Below are 17,559 nucleotides of genomic sequence, written 5' to 3'. Positions count from 1 at the left end.
TTAGCGTCAGAGCAATGAGTGATAAATTCCAGCTTTAGTCCGTTAGGCCAAACAGTACTATTTCTGTCAGTCAATATTAACTTCTAGAGCCAGAAAGGTTAGAAATTAGAAGATATTCGTTCAGTGACCGAGCCGATGTACTTTAGCTGCCTACCGCACTACCAGTGTGGACAGACTACAGGCATATCGTAATATGTACGCTATTTTATGCTTAGAATGTGATATAGCTGGCACGAGAGGCTAAGCTAACAGAGGGAACATTTTTCACTTCCTGTGTTCCGTTTAAATTCCTCCGCCTTGTGCGACGGAAGCCCCGCCCTTTGTACTTCCGTTTAATTTCAGCATTCAGCATCACTGGTGGTGAAGAATTGCAAGTACATCTCAAAAAAAGTGTTGGAAATCTAAACGTGGATCACGTTAAAATAATAATAATTGCTTGGGTATTATCGTCTCATTCAATTTATTTATTTAAATTGTCGGACATACCTTTCTAGGTTCTTCCAATTAAACGAGACACCTTACATTTTGCAATAGTAAGCTAGATGAACCAACTTCCCAAGTGAATTTAAAGTTTAATTCCCAGATAGCCTATACAGGTTTGATTATTCATAAAATTTGATCAATCAGTAAAATCTGCTTCTGCAAACGACAATCAGTCAGTCCCGCCTCCAGCGGGAATACCATATGGCTTTGGCCTGAGGGAAAAGTGTACCATAGTGGTAAATGAACCTAACGTTATCATTATGATAATCCAGCAATCTCAATTGCTTGGGTATCATTGGGTCTCATTCAATTTATTTATTGAAATTGTCGAACATACCTTTCTAGGTTCTTCCAGTTAAATGAGACAATTTAAACTTTGCAATAGTAACCTAGATGAACCAACTTCCCAGGTTAATTTCAAATCAAAATCAAATCAAATCAAATGTATTTATATAGCCCTTCGTACATCAGCTGATATCTCAAAGTGCTGTACAGAAACCCAGCCTAAAACCCCAAACAGCAAGCAATGCAGGTGTAGAAGCACGGTGGCTAGTAAAAACTCCCTAGAAAGGCCAAAACCTAGGAAGAAACCTAGAGAGGAACCAGGCTATGTGGGGTGGCCAGTCCTCTTCTGGCTGTGCCGGGTGGAGATTATAACAGAACATGGCCAAAATGTTCAAATGTTCATAAATGACCAGCATGGTCAATAATAATAAGGCAGAACAGTTGAAACTGGAGCAGCAGCACGGCCAGGTGGACTGGGGACAGCAAGGAGTCATCATGTCAGGTAGTCCTGGGGCATGGTCCAAGGGCTCAGGTCCTCCGAGAGAGAGAAAGAAAGAGAGAAGGAGAGAATTAGAGAACGCACACTTAGATTCACACAGGACACCGAATAGGACAGGAGAAGTACTCCAGATAAAACAAACTGACCCTAGCCCCCCGACACGTAAACTACTGCAGCATAAATACTGGAGACTGAGACAGGAGGGGTCGGAGACACTGTGGACCCATCCAAGGACACCCCGGACAGGGCCAAACAGGAAGGATATAACCCCACCCACTTTGCCAAAGCACAGCCCCCACACCACTAGAGGGATATCTTCAACCACCAACTTACCATCCTGAGACAAGGCTGAGTATAGCCCACAAAGATCTCCGCCATGGCACAACGCAAGGGGGGGCGCCAACCCAGACAGGATGACCACATCAGTGAATCAACCCACCCCTTCCAGGGACAGCACGAGAGAGCCCCAGTAAGCCAGTGACTCAGCCCCTGTAATAGGGTTAGAGGCAGAGAATCCCAGTGGAAAGAGGGGAACCAGCCAGGCAGAGACAGCAAGGGCTGTTCGTTGCTCCAGGGCCTTTCCGTTCACCTTCCCACTCCTGGGCCAGACTACACTCAATCATATGACCCACTGAAGACATGAGTCTTCAGTAAAGACTTAAAGGTTTAGACCGAGTTTGCGTCTCTGACATGGGTAGGCAGACCGTTCCATAAAAATGGAGCTCTATATGAGAAAGCCCTGCCTCCAGCTGTTTGCTTAGAAATTCTAGGGACAATTAGGAGGCCTGCGTCTTGTGACCGTAGCGTATGTGTAGGTATGTACGGCAGGACCAAATCAGAGAGATAGGTAGGAGCAAGCCCATGTAATGCTTTGTAGGTTAGCAGTAACACCTTGAAATCAGCCCTTGCTTTAACAGGAAGCCAGTGTAGGGAGGCTAGCACTGGAGTAATATGATCAAATTTTTTGGTTCTAGTCACGATTCTAGCAGCCGTATTTAGCACTAACTGAAGTTTATTTAGTGCTTTATCCGGGTAGCCGGAAAGTAGAGCATTGCAGTAGTCTAACCTAGAAGTGACAAAAGCATGGATTATTTTTTCTGCATAATTTTTGGACAGAAAGTTTCTGATTTTTGCAAAGTTACGTAGATGGAAAAAAGCTGTCCTTGAAATGGTCTTGATATGTTCTTCAAAAGAGAGATCAGGGTCCAGAGTAACGCCGAGGTCCTTCACAGTTTTATTTGAGACGACTGTACAACCCCTAATATTAATTGTCAGATTCAACAGACGATCTCTATATTTCTTGGGACCTAGAACAAGCATCTCTGTTTTGTCCAAATTTAAAAGTAGAAAGTTTGCAGCCATCCCTTCCTTATGTCTGAAACACATGCTTCTAGCAAGGGCAATTTTGGGGCTTCACCATGTTTCATTGAAATGTACAGCTGTGTGTCATCCGCATAGCAGTGAAAGTTAACATTATGTTTTTGAATAACATCCACAAGAGGTCAAATTTATAGTGAAAACAATAGTGGTCCTAAAACGGAACCTTGAGGAACACCGACATTTACAGTTGATTTGTCAGAGGACAAACCATTCACAGAGACAAACTGATATCTTTCTGACAGATAAGATCTAAACCAGGTCAGAACTTGTCCGTGTAGACCAATTTGGGTTTCCAATCTCTCCAAAAGAATGTGGTGATCGATGGTATCAAAAGCAGCACTAAGGTCTAGGAGCACGAGGACAGATGCAGAGCCTCGGTCCGATGCCATTGAAATGTCATTTACCACCTTCACAAGTGCAGTCTCAGTGCTATGATGGGGTCTAAAACCAGACTGAAGCATTTCGTGTACATTGTTTGTCTTCAGGAAGGCAGTGAGTTGCTGCGCAACAGCCTTTTCTACATTTTTTGAGAGGAATGGAAGATTCGATATAGGCCGATCGTTTTTTATATTTTCTGGGTCAAGATTTTGGCTTTTTCAAGAGAGGCTTTATTACTGCCACTTTTAGTGAGTTTGGTACACATCCGGTGGATAGAGAGCCGTTTATTATGTTCAACATAGAGGGCCAAGCACAGGAAGCAGCTCTTTCAGTAGTTTAGTTGGAATAGGGTCCAGTATTCAGCTTGAAGGTTTAGAGGCCATGATTATTTTCATCATTGTGATATAGTACTAAAACACTTGAGCGTCTCTCTTGATCCTAGGTCCTGGCAGAGTTGTGCAGACTCAGGACAACTGAGCTTTGAAGGAATATGCAGATTTAAAGAGAAGTCCATAATTTGCTTTCTAATAATCATAATCTTTTCCTCAAAGAATTTAAAGTTTACTTAACAGATAGCCTATCCAGGTATCATTGTCATTGATTAATTCGCAAATTCATTCACGTCCAACTTCCACACTACTGTCCAGTACTGATGGTACATTAATGTTTATAAATAGATTAAAATCGTCTTTGCAGCTTCCAATATATTCCAAAACCAAACTTTGGAAAATTAGGAAAAAAAAATGTTCCTTTCAAAATGTTCTAATAATGTGCAAGCTATCAAAGGGGGTAGTCCCCACTCGCCCGCTAATTAGTGAACCTCCACCCACAAATGGATTGATCTCTGACCTCAGCAGCGATACCAACCCTAATTATGCCATTAGTGGAAAAGCAGACAACAACGCTTTCCAAAATCATCCATCGGGCGCAGGCCTCGTAAAGGTTCTCTCTAGTCTAGCCCTGATGTCTTGCCACCCAAGATTGGCATCTGTCCAATAGTGCACCGCTGAAGCATGAGCAGGCTGTGGTAGACATAAAGGGACAGAGGGAGAGAACCGAGAAACCAATGACCAATGCAGAAAAGGCTAGCTATGGAACTGGGCTTGAAAACTGAACAATTACAATTACAATTACAAAAACAATGGTTGAATTGCAAAAACGTATGACGCTGAACAAGCACAAGCTCTTCAACAAAATTGTCTTCTACAGGAACAAAATCATATGCTACAGGAACAGCTCAATTTAGCCAAAACTAAATACGATGATGTTCACGCCAAACTAGATAAATCTGAAGAGTTATCTACAAACAAAGGAGGTGGTGATTGACTCCGCTCAACTTGATAACATGCATGCAGTTTAGTTGAACATTGACTGCCCTTATTTGGGTGTAGGGCCTAAGAGCCTGGAGGTACTGGTTCTACTCAAAACCATGGTCTTGCAGACCAAAGACAATCAGTTAACCTCAAACAGGAGCGCTCTTGAGGCATAGGGGACGGTTCTACTCAAAACGTCAGACCAAAGACAATCAGTTAACCTCTCTAGGATAGGGGACGCAAGCGTCCCACTTGGCCAAAAGCCAGGGAAAATGCAGCGCGGCAAATTCAAATAAAATGATATAAAAATCAAACTTTCATTAAATCACACGTAAGACGCTACAATAAAGCTACACTCGTGGTGAATCCAGCCAACATGTCGGCTTTGCAGTCGAAAGCATAAGATGCTCTATCTGATGATAGCACAGCAGTGTGTGTGTCCTAGTGTTTACAGTCTTTTATGTTCTTCTTCAACTTCGGGCTATAGTCTAGAGCGCTTCCTGGCCTATCTTCTCCACTGCAATATATGAAGGGGGTACCTAGTCAGTTGCTCAACTGAATGCATTTAAATGTCTTCCACATTTAACCCAACCCCTCTGAATCATCCATGTCTTCGGCGCCTGGGGAGCAGTTGTTTTTGGGGGTTAACTGCCTTGCAGAAGGGCAGAACAGCAGATTTGAACCAGCGACCTTTCGGTTACTGGCCCAAACGCTAATTTTAACTGCTAGGAGGGAGATTTTAAGGGACAGTTTCACCCACATTTCTAAATTAAAAACTTTGAGGGAAGGGTTGATAAGCCAGGTCAAATGGTTGAACAAAGTCAAGGGAGTGAGGAATGAGCTAAATGAATGGAGCGGCAGTAACTTTGAGGTTAGAAAGGCAGGCTGATATCCAGAGGGTTATCGGTTCCAACTCTTAGCTGCCAGCAGGGAAATCTGCAGGGAGTGATCTGTCAGCCAGAGGGTTACTAGTGACAATATCTCTGTGTACTACCTACTGCCGTTGTGCCCTTGAGCAAGGCACTTTACCCCTAAGTGCCCATGAGCTGCTCCCAGCTGTGATGTATGTGTTGTGTGTCAGATTGGTCACTGTGACAGAATATCTGTGCAAAGTATGGTAAAATGAAAGCCAGACTATCTATGGTAGCTGTGCATGTAATGTATCAAGTCTCAAAGTGGCTGCATGGTTCAAATAGGGTTCTGTTGAAGTTACGTTCTTCAAGTTTCCAGGGTGTACTATTGGTTATTGATGATAATGTGGAAGACGTAAATGCTGTTTTACACAGGGTGAATGAAAATCAGTGCTCTGTGCCCACTCTCAAAAATGTATGTTTAGGTACAGCAATAAAGAACTTGGCTACAAAAAAATATATAAAGTAACTAACATTACCTAGCTAACAGAATTTGCATCCATCTTTCTCAACTTCAAAAGTCTTACTAAAGCTGCCACTGTCAGAAACCATTGAAAACAAGTAAGTACAGTACCGCTAGCTAACTCAATCACCATGCAAGCCTGAGGTAATCATAGTTTGGTTAAATTAACCTAGAAGGAGAAAAAATCAAATCTAGCTATGGTAATTTAGGTAGGCAGCTAACTTAGCTAAGATTATCTAATGAGTGTAACAGTGACTGAGACAGTCCAGAAGAAGTGTCAGACTTAACTACCTAAGGTACAGTACCAGTCAAAAGTTTGGACACACCTACTCATCCAAGGGTTTTTCTTTATTTGTACTATTTTATACATTGTAGAATAATAGTGAGTGCATCAAAACTATGAAATGACACATATGGAATCATTTGGTAACCAACAAAGTGTTAATCAAATCAAAATATATTTTATATTTGAGATTCTTCAAAGTAGCCACCTTTGCCTTGATGACAGCTTTTGGCATTCTCTCAACCAGCTTCATGAGGAATGCTTTTCCAACAGTCTTGAAGAAGTTCTCACATGCTGAGCCCTTGTTGACTGCTTTTCCTTCACTCTGCGGTCCAACCCATCCAGTTTCATTATAACGCTTGATGGTTTTACGACTGCACTTGAAGAAACTTTCAAAGTTCTTGAAATTTTCCACATTGACTGACCTCCCTGACTTAAAGTAATGATGGACTGTCATTTCTCTTTGCTTATTTGAGCTGTTCTTGCCCTAATATGGACTTGGTCTTTTACAAAATATGCTATCTTCTGTATACCAACCCTACCTTGTCACAACACAACTGATTGGCCCAAACGCATTAAGAAGGAAAGAAATATACTTTTAACAAAGCATACCTGTTAATTGAAATGCATTCCAGGTGACTACCTCATGAAGCTGTCCTCAGATAATCGCATGGTATGATTTTGCCATAAAGTCTTTTTGAAATCTGACACAGTGGCTGGATTAACAAGAAGTCAATCTTTTAGCCGCTGTATAACATCTGTATTGTTATGAATGTTTAATTTGACTATTTCTGTATTTTGAATTTGGCACTTTCACCAGATGTTGGCCAGGTTGGACGGTCATAAGAAGTTAATGGAAGCCTATCAAATATAATTGAGTAAGAATCAGGAATTCCCCAGGGTAGCTGTTTAGGCCCCTTGCTTTTTAAAATTTTACTAACAACATGCCACTGACTTGGAGTAAGATCAGAGTGTCTATGTATGCGGATGACTCAACACTCGACACTATACATGTCAGCTACTACATCGACTGAAATGACTGCAACACTCAACAAAGAGCTGCAGTTAGTTTCAGAGTGGGTGGCAAAGTCACAGGTGTTGTTGGAAGTAGACCAAAGTGCAGCATGGTGAGCGTACATTTCTATTTTTATAAGAAACAAAAAACAACCGTGAAGCTTACAGGGTGTCACTATAACAAAGAGAACTACCCACACTGAAAGGAGGGAAAATGGACTACCTAAGTATGATTCCCAATCAGAGACAACAATAGACAGCTGTCCCTGGTTGAGAACCATACCCGGCCAACACATAGAAACACAAATCACAGATATAAAGGACAGAGAATGCCCACCCAAATCACACCCTTTCCAAACCAAAAAGAGAAAAAGGGCTCTCTATGGTCAGGGCATGACAGGCAAGGAATAAGTTAGTCCTAAATATTTCTAAAACTAAAGCATTGTATTTTGAACAAAACACTCACTAAACCTCAACTAAATCTTGCAATAAATATTGTGGAAATTGAGCACGTTGAGATGACTAAAGTGCTTGGATTAATCCTAGATTGTAAACTGACATGGCCAAAACATATTGACGCATTAGTAGCTAAGATGGGGAGAAGTCTGTTTATAATGAAGTGATGCTCTGCCTTCTTAACAACAATATCAACAAGGCAGGTCCTACAGGTCTGTTTTGTCACACATTGACTACTGTTCAGTCGTGTGGTCAGGTGCCACAACAAAAGACTTAAGAACATTGCAATTGGTTCAGATCAGGGCAGCACGGCTGGCCCTTGGATGCACACAGAGAGCTAATATTAATATGTCAATCTCTCCTGGCTGAAAGTGGAGGAGAGATTGACTTCATCACTACTTTAATTTAGGAGAGGTGTTGACATGGTGAGCTGTCTGTCTAAACTACTGGCATACAGCTCGGACACCCATGCATACCCCACAACACATGCCACAAGAGGGTCTCTTTACAGTTCCCAAGTCCAGAACAGACTATGGGGGGAACACAGTACTACATAGAGCCATGACTACATGGAACTCTGTTCCACATCAAGTAACTGACACAAGCAGTAAAATTAGTGTCACGTTCTGACCTTTATTTCCTTTGTTTTGTCATTATTTAGTATGGTCAGGGCGTGAATTGGGTGGGCAGTCTATGTTTGTTTTTCTATGTTTTGGGGTATTTCTATGTTTCGGCCTAGTATGGTTCTCAATCAGAGGCAGGTGTCATTAGTTGTCTCTGATTGAGAATCATACTTAGGTAGCCTGGGTTTCACTGTGTGTTTGTGGGTGATTGTTCCTGTCTCTGTGTTTTGCACCAGATAGGGCTGTTTTTGGTTTTCCACGTTTATTGTTTTGTAGTGTTCATGTTTATCTGTTTTTATTAAACATGAATCACGCTGCATTTTGGTCCTCCTCTACTTCACTACAGGAAAACCCTTACAATTAGATTTCTAAAAACAGATAAAAAACACCTTATGGAAAAGCGGGGACTGTGATGCAACACAAACATTGGCGCATACACACACACACACACACACACACACGATAATATATTCACTATACGTAGACATGGATTTAGTACTATAGATATGTGGTAGTGGTGGAGTAGGGGCCTGAGGGCACACAGTGTGTTGTGAAATCGGTGAATGTATTGTAGTGTTTTTAAAATGGTATAAATTGCCTTCATTTTGCTGGACCCAGGAAGAGTAGCTGCTGCTTTAAATTTGTTAGGGCTAGGGTTATTTTTTCAGAATTTCCGCCTGACTGGCGTGCCCAAAGTAAACTGCTTGTTACTCAGGCCCAGAAGCCAGGATATGCATATAGTTGGTAGCATTGGATAGAAAACACTTTGAAGTTTGTATAATGTTAACTTCTTGACCCATCCCTTTTAACGGGATCATTTTCATCAACACCCGCTGAATTGCAGCGCACCAAATTCAAATTAAATTACGAAAAATATTTAATTTTCATGAAATCACAAGTGCAATATAGTGAAACACAGCGTAGCTTCTTGTTAATCCACTTGGCGTGTCAGATTTCAATACAGCTTTTCAGCGAAAGCATAACAATGTAAGAATGTATGTAAGGGAATTACCCCCCTGTATTGGACAAAAATGAATGGGAAGTCATTGGCATCGGACAAACCATATACACATTGTCCAATACCACCCAATTCGGCGTTGATTCATGCAAAGTGTATTGCAAATGCCATATGGCAATTGCCAGTTGTAAACACTTTAAAAATTCAACAGGTGGCGAATCTGCTCCACCATGGTTTTTCATATTGGAAATGTAACCCAAGTCAACCTCCAAAAGCAAAATTTTGAATAAATGATTTTTTTGTCAAAAACTTATCACCCCTTAAAAAAGTGCTTTCTGGACCGTTTTTTGAAATTCTTTCGATTTTTTTGTCAATTACACATGTGTAAGAACTGTGTGAATATACTTTTGTCCAATTTTTTTTTTTTTTTTTTATATGGGCATAAGTAATATTTTTTGTCCATTTTCAATATGATTTCATAGGAAGTGAAAAGTCAAAAATGTCAAAAAAATTTATAAAAACTTCACACACCCTTAACCCTCCCGTGGTCCTGGGGGTCGGGGTGACCCAGGTCCTGTGTGTGGAGGGCTCCCCTTTCTGCGCTCTGCGCTCGCGGGTCAGAGCGACCCAGGCCCTGTGTTTCCAGGGCTCTGCACTCTGCACTCATGGGTCAGAGCGACCCTGCCAGCCACTGACGAGGCGTGTGCCTTTGAGCGTAGTAGAGAGTCTGTGAGTGTTAGAGTCGTGCTCTGCGCTCTGCACTCGTGGGTCAGAGCGACCCAGGCCCTGTGTTTCCAGGGCTCTGCGCTCTGCGCTCGTGGGTCAGAGCGACCCGGCCAGCCGCCGCACAGGTCCGGACGTGCTCTGGGCTCTGCGCTCTGCGCTCGTGGGTCAGAGCGACCCAGGCCCTGTGTTTCCAGGGCTCACCGCTCTGCGCTCGTGGGTCAGAGCGACCCGGCCAGCCGCTGCACAGGTCCGGACGTGCTCTGGGATCTGCGCTCTGCGCTCGTGGGTCAGAGCGACCCAGGCCCTGTGTTTCCAGGGCTCACCGCTCTGCGCTCGTGGGTCAGAGCGACCCGGCCAGCCGCTGCACAGGTCCGGACGTGCTCTGGGCTCACCGCTCTGCGCTCGTGGGTCAGAGCGACCCGGCCAGCCGCCGCACAGGTCCGGACGTGCCCCCCGCTGTGTGCTAGAGAGCAGCCGAGTGTTGTAGTTGCGCTCTGCGCTCGTGGGTCAGAGCGACCCGGCCAGCCGCAGCACAGGTCCGGGTACGTGATGCACTGGGGTGGTCTTTGGGACATAGAGTCCTTGTTGTGATAATCTCGTAGGTGGAGATAGTCACACGTCTACCTTGGTTCCATATGCACCCGTTGCCTAGAACAGGGCCTCTCTTGTATTTCTCCATTCTGATTGGTATAGTGGTTCAGTTATAGTAGCTTATATGGGGTGCATATGGAGACCCCTCATTGACTTTTGCCGGGGGGTTGTTAAGGTCTGACCAAACAGTGCTGTGTATTCCACATCTGTCTGACCAACCCGACCACAGATGCACAAGTCAACCATGATGCTGCCTCAAGCTTGGTAATCCGACAATGGTTCCTTTGAGGACCCGATTAGGACAAGAACGTCCAGCCATTCATTTGCAATATAAGCACGATGATGCTCCTAGCTTGGTAATTGGAGGACCTGTCCTACAAAGACCTGTTCTATCTATCTTGCCTCACTGTCAAAGGGTGCTGTTATCCTGCAAGAATGGCCCAGCACTTATACCGGTCTCACCTACACGTCCAGATAAATGGAACCTTCTCACCACAGAATGGTATCCTGTCCATAGAGACACTGTTAGAGAACACATCCTTTGACAATGGACCAGGCTCCAAGGGTCTGACAGACCTTAAGATGTGCATTAGGAAATTCCTCGATTGCGCCGTAAGTCACACACTGTCACTGTGTTAAACGGACAAGGGTAAGGTAGTGAGCTTGTGTAACACATTGATTCTGTCTCCTTATCCCCCCCCCCAAGGTTCAGAGACCCCAGGATAACGGAGTTCCGCTTGCATTCAGCCTGAGTGGATATATCGCCGTGAGAGATCTCACCGAGTCCCAGTTCGGGAGCATAGCATGTCCGGGTCTGTCTATTTACACAGAGGGTAAAATCAGTTTTGGTCGTGCACAAAGCAAGGCTTTGACTGCTTTGGAAATGGCAATACTGTTCTATTTTACTCCCCTCTCACTATGTACTGGGTTGGACACGATGCATATATAAAGCACTCCGCATGATGTGATAACCGCTGAGTGCCACTCTCCACCCGGCGCTACGATCGACCGCTAAGTCGCGACTAAGACCGCTACGGGATCCAGGCTGTGACTTGTACCCGTGCCACACACTTGTTAACCAGAGTTGAACAGGGCTCCAGATGACACAATGAATGATTGTGAACAGTTTCTGTTGCAGTTGTACATGAAATACATGATGATGTTACCAGATGCACTCTGTGTTTGTGAGTTTTATTGTACACACACACACACACACACACACACACACACACACACACACACACACACACACACACACACACACACACACACACACACACACACACACACACACACACACACACACACACACACACACACACACACACACACACACACACACACACACACACACACACACACACACACACACACACACACACTTGTGTAGCATTTCATCATTGTATTATTGTTCATTTGCAGTGGATCATTTGCAATGGATACAGACACAATGGTACATTGACATGGTTATATTCTCAACAATATACAAGTGATACATACTAAAAGCAAACCCGCGCCACTATCCTGGCAACGCGGATTGGGCTATTTGTTACATGCCGGGTGTCCGAGATCCACACCGGACCCTTCATCCGTGGAGGCTACCGGTTGTCCTACATCCACACCTGCTCCTTCTGAGCTTGCCCCTTCCACACTTGGTCCTTCCATCATCTCGCTCATATCCCTCCCCATTCCATCTAGTCCACAGAGCGGCAGGTAGGTAGAGAGCAACACTCGGCACACCGCATTCTTCATTGCGCACCAGATGTCTTCCATGTTATAACCCCGTCCCTTGTTCAAGATGAGTATCATGTCCTTGGGACACCTAGGACCAGTCTCAATCCTAGTCTGATGCTGTAGAGTTTGATCGATCTCCGTGGTAAGGCAAACATCAAAGTCGTCCTGGGTTGGTTGTTTGCCGTCGCCGGAGCAGTTTGACACCCGAGAAGACGTTCCCGGAGCTTTGTCAGCAGCAGCAGCAGCAGCAGAAGCAGCAGCAGCAGCGCTTATAAATGACTTACATACCATGTGAGCCCTATACATATAGGTGTGATAGATGCTGTGCCTATACGGGCACTCGTGTATATCCTGCAAAATGGCCATCATTCTTCTGTTGCCCTCCACAGAGATAGACGTATTGACTCTGCCGTAGCTTGACATCATCACTTTGAAAGTCAATGTGAAAGGAGGGCCCGATGTTGCAAATTCGACCATACGGTTGAACATATCATCAGCTGCATCGGTCATATCGGCCGTATCCCTCGTCTCAGCCCGAAGCCAGGGGCTGCTTTCGTCAGTTAACATCAGGAAGCGATTGCTACCTTGGCATACCAGTGAAGGCTCCTGTGTGGGTTTGCCATTGAAGCCTGAGTTCGATGCCATTGCAGAAGCTACCGTTGAAAGAGTGTCTACACCACCACCACCACCACCACCACCACCACCACCACCACCACCACCACCACCACTAGCTTATATAGGAAACGTGATAGCCTAGAAGATGTGAGACACAACTATGATGTGAGGTTGGATTACCTGGCCAACCGATGGATGTTTCAGTACTAAGCCGAAGGGTGTTGTTGCTAGGTCTTCCCAGTCCGTCCGGCCGGCCGGCCCTACGTAGAGAGGATACTAATATTGTCAGCGGCAACACCCTCACACACACAAAGTGACCGGCTCCCCACCCGTGCCAAGTGCGCTCTTGCCCGCAGCTCAGCGGACCCGCTAGGCTCCACCGATCGGCCATGGCCGCGCGTTTTACGGCCGCGCAGGTTCTAGAACAGATCTTGTCCAGCGTGGACCAAGAAGACTACTCGGATTGCCAGGAGGAGGAGGATGAAGAGATGAAGAGGTTTCGGAAGAGGAAGACGGCGAGGAATACAACCCCGAGAGCCGCGAGGTCGACGATGCCTCTCCTCCCTCTTCTGGGGAAGAGCAGCCCGAGGAAGAGGCGCCCGAGGACGAGCACGAGGACGAGCACGAGGACCGCAGCGAGCACGAGGACCGCAGCGAGCAAGAGATCTCCTCGGCCCCGGACCGACGGGAGCCTCCGTTGCTGTCGAAAAACGGCAAAATCGAGTGGTCCCCCGTGGCCTACGGTCGCCACCGCGGGCCCCTGGCGATCTGCCACGCCGGGCCGGACCAGACTCCGGGCCCCACGGCCTATGCCGCGACACAGGCCCGCGACATCGCGTCCGCCTTCCACCTGTTTGTCACACCGGCGATAGAAAGGATAATTGTGGAAATGACGAACCTGCACGGGGCCAGAAAATACGGCGACGGCTGGCGACCCATGGACGCCACGGACCTGCGCGCCTACCTAGGGCTGCTGATCCTAGCGGGCGTCTACAGGTCCCGGGGCGAGGCCGCGGCAAGCCTGTGGGACGCCGAGAGCGGCAGGACCGTGTTCCGAGCCACCATGTCGCTCAAGGTCTTTCACAGGTACTCGAGGCTGCTGTGATTTGACGACCGCCAGTCGAGAGCCGCCAGACTCGCCACGGACAAACTCGCAGCCATACGGGAGGTCTGGGACTTGTGGGAGGCGCGGCTGCCGGCCCTCTACAACCCGGGGCCCGACGTGACGGTGGACGAGCAACTGGTCCCGTTCAGAGGTACTGTGCTTGCGCTTGTGCGTGTGCGTGCGCGCGTGCGCATGTGCTTACATGTCTACACAGAGCGTGTGTAACACAAAAGGTGGCCCTTGTCTACCCCGGTTGCACACAGTAACCACACAAATGTCTTGTCCCCTTTCCAACAAGGCCGCTGTCCCTTCCGTCAGTACATCCCCAGCAAGCCGGCCAAATACGGCATCAAGTCGTGGGTGGCCTGCGACGCCAAGTCCAGCTACGCTTGGAAGATGCAAGTGTACACCGGCAAGGCGGCCGGCGCAGGCCCCGAGAAGAACCAGGGGATGCGCGTCGTCCTCGATCTGACAACGGGCCTGAGCGGTCGCAATGTCACCTGCGACAACTTCTTCACCTCCTACGACCTGGGCCAGCGGCTCCTCGAGAGGAACCTCACCATGGTGGGCACGGTGAGAAAGAACAAGGCCGAGCTCCCGCCCGCGCTGCTCGAGTCCAGGGGCAGATTGGTCCTGTCCTCCAGGTTCGCCTTCACGCCCACCGCCACTCTGGTGTCCTACCTGGCAAAGAGAAACAAGAACGTGCTACTCTTGAGCACGCTGCACACAGAGGGCCACATCAGCGATCGCCACGACAAGAAGCCGGCCCTCATCCTCGACTACAACTGCAACAAGGGCGGCGTGGACAACCTAGACAAGGTGGTGGGCACCTACAGCTGCAGACGGATGACTGCCCGCTGGCCCCTGGTCGTCTTCCACAACATCCTCGACGTGTCCTCCTACAACGCCTTTGTCATATGGCGAGAGGTCAAGCCTGACTGGATGCCTGGCAAGCGGAACAAGCGCAGGGTGTTCCTCGAGCAGCTGGGAAAGGCACTCGTGAAGCCGCTGATCCAAAGAAGGCAGCATCTGCCCCGCACCGAAGCGGCCTCAGCGCTTGTCAAAGTCCTACAGAGTGCTACGGCGGCGCCTCCTGAGCAACAGCGCCAGGGCACGGCCGCTGCCCCGCTCGTTGCCCCGGCCACCGGGGCAAGTAAGAGGAAGAGGTGTCAGCTCTGCCCACCCAAGAAGGACTCCAAGACACACACGGTGTGCTGCAGGTGTAAGAAATACATCTGCAAAGGCTGTTCACACGCCTACTGTCACACTTGCGTACATTGGGCCTTTAGCCAGGACGGGACAGGGTGACCCGGAGGACACGGGGACTAGACACAGTACCAGGACAACGGGAGGGTTAAAGTGCTTTCAAATTTTGTGTCAATTACATATAAGAACTGTATCAATATACTTTAGTTGTATTTTATTATCATATATATTTTTTTTTTTTACTTGTGCATAAGGAATATGATTTGTCCATTTACAATATGATTTCATAGGAAGTCAAAAGTCACTTTTTTGGGGGCCAAATGCCATAAGAAATTTGACATGCTCAAAAATCCTGCAGAAATGCAAAATTGACTGGCCTGATGAACACAGGATGGCCTGGAAGTGATAGTTGCTCCCTTCCAACGCTCGTTGTGTTGACTTCATCATGTCCATTTTGTGATGTTTTTTCACTGTTGAATCATATTGCAAGTGCATGTGCATTTGCAATATGGTTCAATGGGCATTTACCATATGAAATTTGACATGCTCAAAAATGCAAAATTGACTGGCCTGATGAACACAGGATGGCCGAGCAGTGATAGTTGTACCTTTCCATCACTCGTTGTGTTGTTTCATCATGTCCATTTGTTTATGTTTTCTCACTTTTGCAAAGTCACTGTGCATTTGCAATATGGTTCAATGGGCATGTACCATCACAATTTTGTCATGCTATAAAAATCCTGCAGAAATGCAAAATTGACTGGCCTGATGAACACAGGATGGCCTGGAAGTGATAGTTGCTCCCTTCCAACGCTCGTTGTGTTGACTTCATCATGTCCATTTTGTGATGTTTTTTCACTGTTGAATCATATTGCAAGTGCATGTGCATTTGCAATATGGTTCAATGGGCATTTACCATATGAAATTTGACATGCTCAAAAATGCAAAATTGACTGGCCTGATGAACACAGGATGGCCGAGCAGTGATAGTTGTACCTTTCCATCACTCGTTGTGTTGTTTCATCATGTCCATTTGTTTATGTTTTCTCACTTTTGCAAAGTCACTGTGCATTTGCAATATGGTTCAATGGGCATGTACCATCACAATTTTGTCATGCTATAAAAATCCTGCAGGAATGCAAAATTGACTGGCCTGATGAACACAGGATGGCCTGGCAGTGATAGTTGTTCCTTTCCATCACTCGTTGTGTTGTTTCATCATGTCCATTTGTTTATGTTTTCTCACTTTTGCAAAGTCACTGTGCATTTGCAATATGGTTCAATGGGCAGGTACCATCACAAATTTGTCATGCTATACAAATCCTGCAGGAATGTGAAATTGACTGGCCCGATGAACTCTGGATGGCTGGGCAGTGATTCCGGTTAATCTCAATGGCTCATTAGGGTTGATTTCAGACTGTCACTTTGGTGATGGTACCTCACTGTTTAAACATATTGCAAATGGACAAGAGTCACCAGCAAGTCACCGTCCATCAGTCAATTAGATATCATTCTGACACCAAACTGATACAAACTGACACTAAACCCACTTTTTCCAACTCGTTTTGTAGCCAACTATCACATACTTCAGAGCTGGCCCAAAATTCACAACGCCTTCGGTTCAAACCATAAAAAAAAACATAAAACACGTAGGTACGTTCTAGCTGCGGGTCCATTTCTGGAATGGCCTAGCTGAGGCGAGCAAAACCCTAATTGGTGCTGATAATCCACTTTTTTCCATGACTTGCTACGGGGTCTTTGAATGAGCTATCGGACAGAAACGTTGGTGTCTGTCTATGTGGGCCGAGACGGTCGCAATGCACCTAGTCTTGTGACTCCGGGGCATTTGTAAATGTCGCCATTTTCGTGATGCAAAAATGAATTAAAGTCATTGCAAATGTACGAAGCTGTTTCTCGGTCCGAGAACCGTCTAGAGCCACGTAACTCACCACGCACTATCGACCTGAGGTCTAGAACAGGATTCGAAGGGGCCAGCTGAGTATAAGACTGTATCATCTGCATATAAATGGGGAGCGAGCTTCCTACTGCCTGAGTTATGATGTTGATGTAAATTGAGAAGAGCGTGGGGCCTAGGATGGAGCCCTGGGGTACACCCTTGGGACAGGCAGTGGCTGAGACAGTAGATTTTCTGACTTTATACACTGCACTCCTTGAGAGAGGTAGTTAGCAAACCAACCAAAAGACACCTCAGACACACCAATACTCCTTAGCTGCCCCAGAAGAATGGAATGGTCTACCATATCAAAAGCTTTGGCCATGTCAATAAAAATAACAGCACAATATTGCTTAGAATCAAGGTAATTGTGATCTCATTTGAGGACCTTTAAGGTGACAGTGACACATCCATAACCTGAGCGGAAACCAGATTGCATACCTGAGAGAATACTATACACATCAAGAAAACCAGTCAGTTGATTATTGACAAGTTTTTCCAACACTTTTGATGAACAGAGCAAAATAGAAATAGGCGTACAACAGTTAGGTTGATCTCCCCGTTTAAATAAAGGATTAACCG

At 46.1% G+C, this 17,559-nt stretch overlaps 1 pseudogene; it reads left to right on the top strand.

Moving 5' to 3' along the window:
- Positions 1 to 13,101: 13,101 nt before the first annotated feature.
- Positions 13,102 to 15,125, top strand: LOC124018266 (annotated as a pseudogene).
- Positions 15,126 to 17,559: the final 2,434 nt, after the last annotated feature.

This window comes from Oncorhynchus gorbuscha, unplaced genomic scaffold, assembly GCF_021184085.1.
Source record: "Oncorhynchus gorbuscha isolate QuinsamMale2020 ecotype Even-year unplaced genomic scaffold, OgorEven_v1.0 Un_scaffold_46:::fragment_2:::debris, whole genome shotgun sequence".
Lineage (NCBI taxonomy): Eukaryota > Metazoa > Chordata > Actinopteri > Salmoniformes > Salmonidae > Oncorhynchus > Oncorhynchus gorbuscha.
This window is presented reverse-complemented; position numbering and strand designations above follow the sequence as displayed.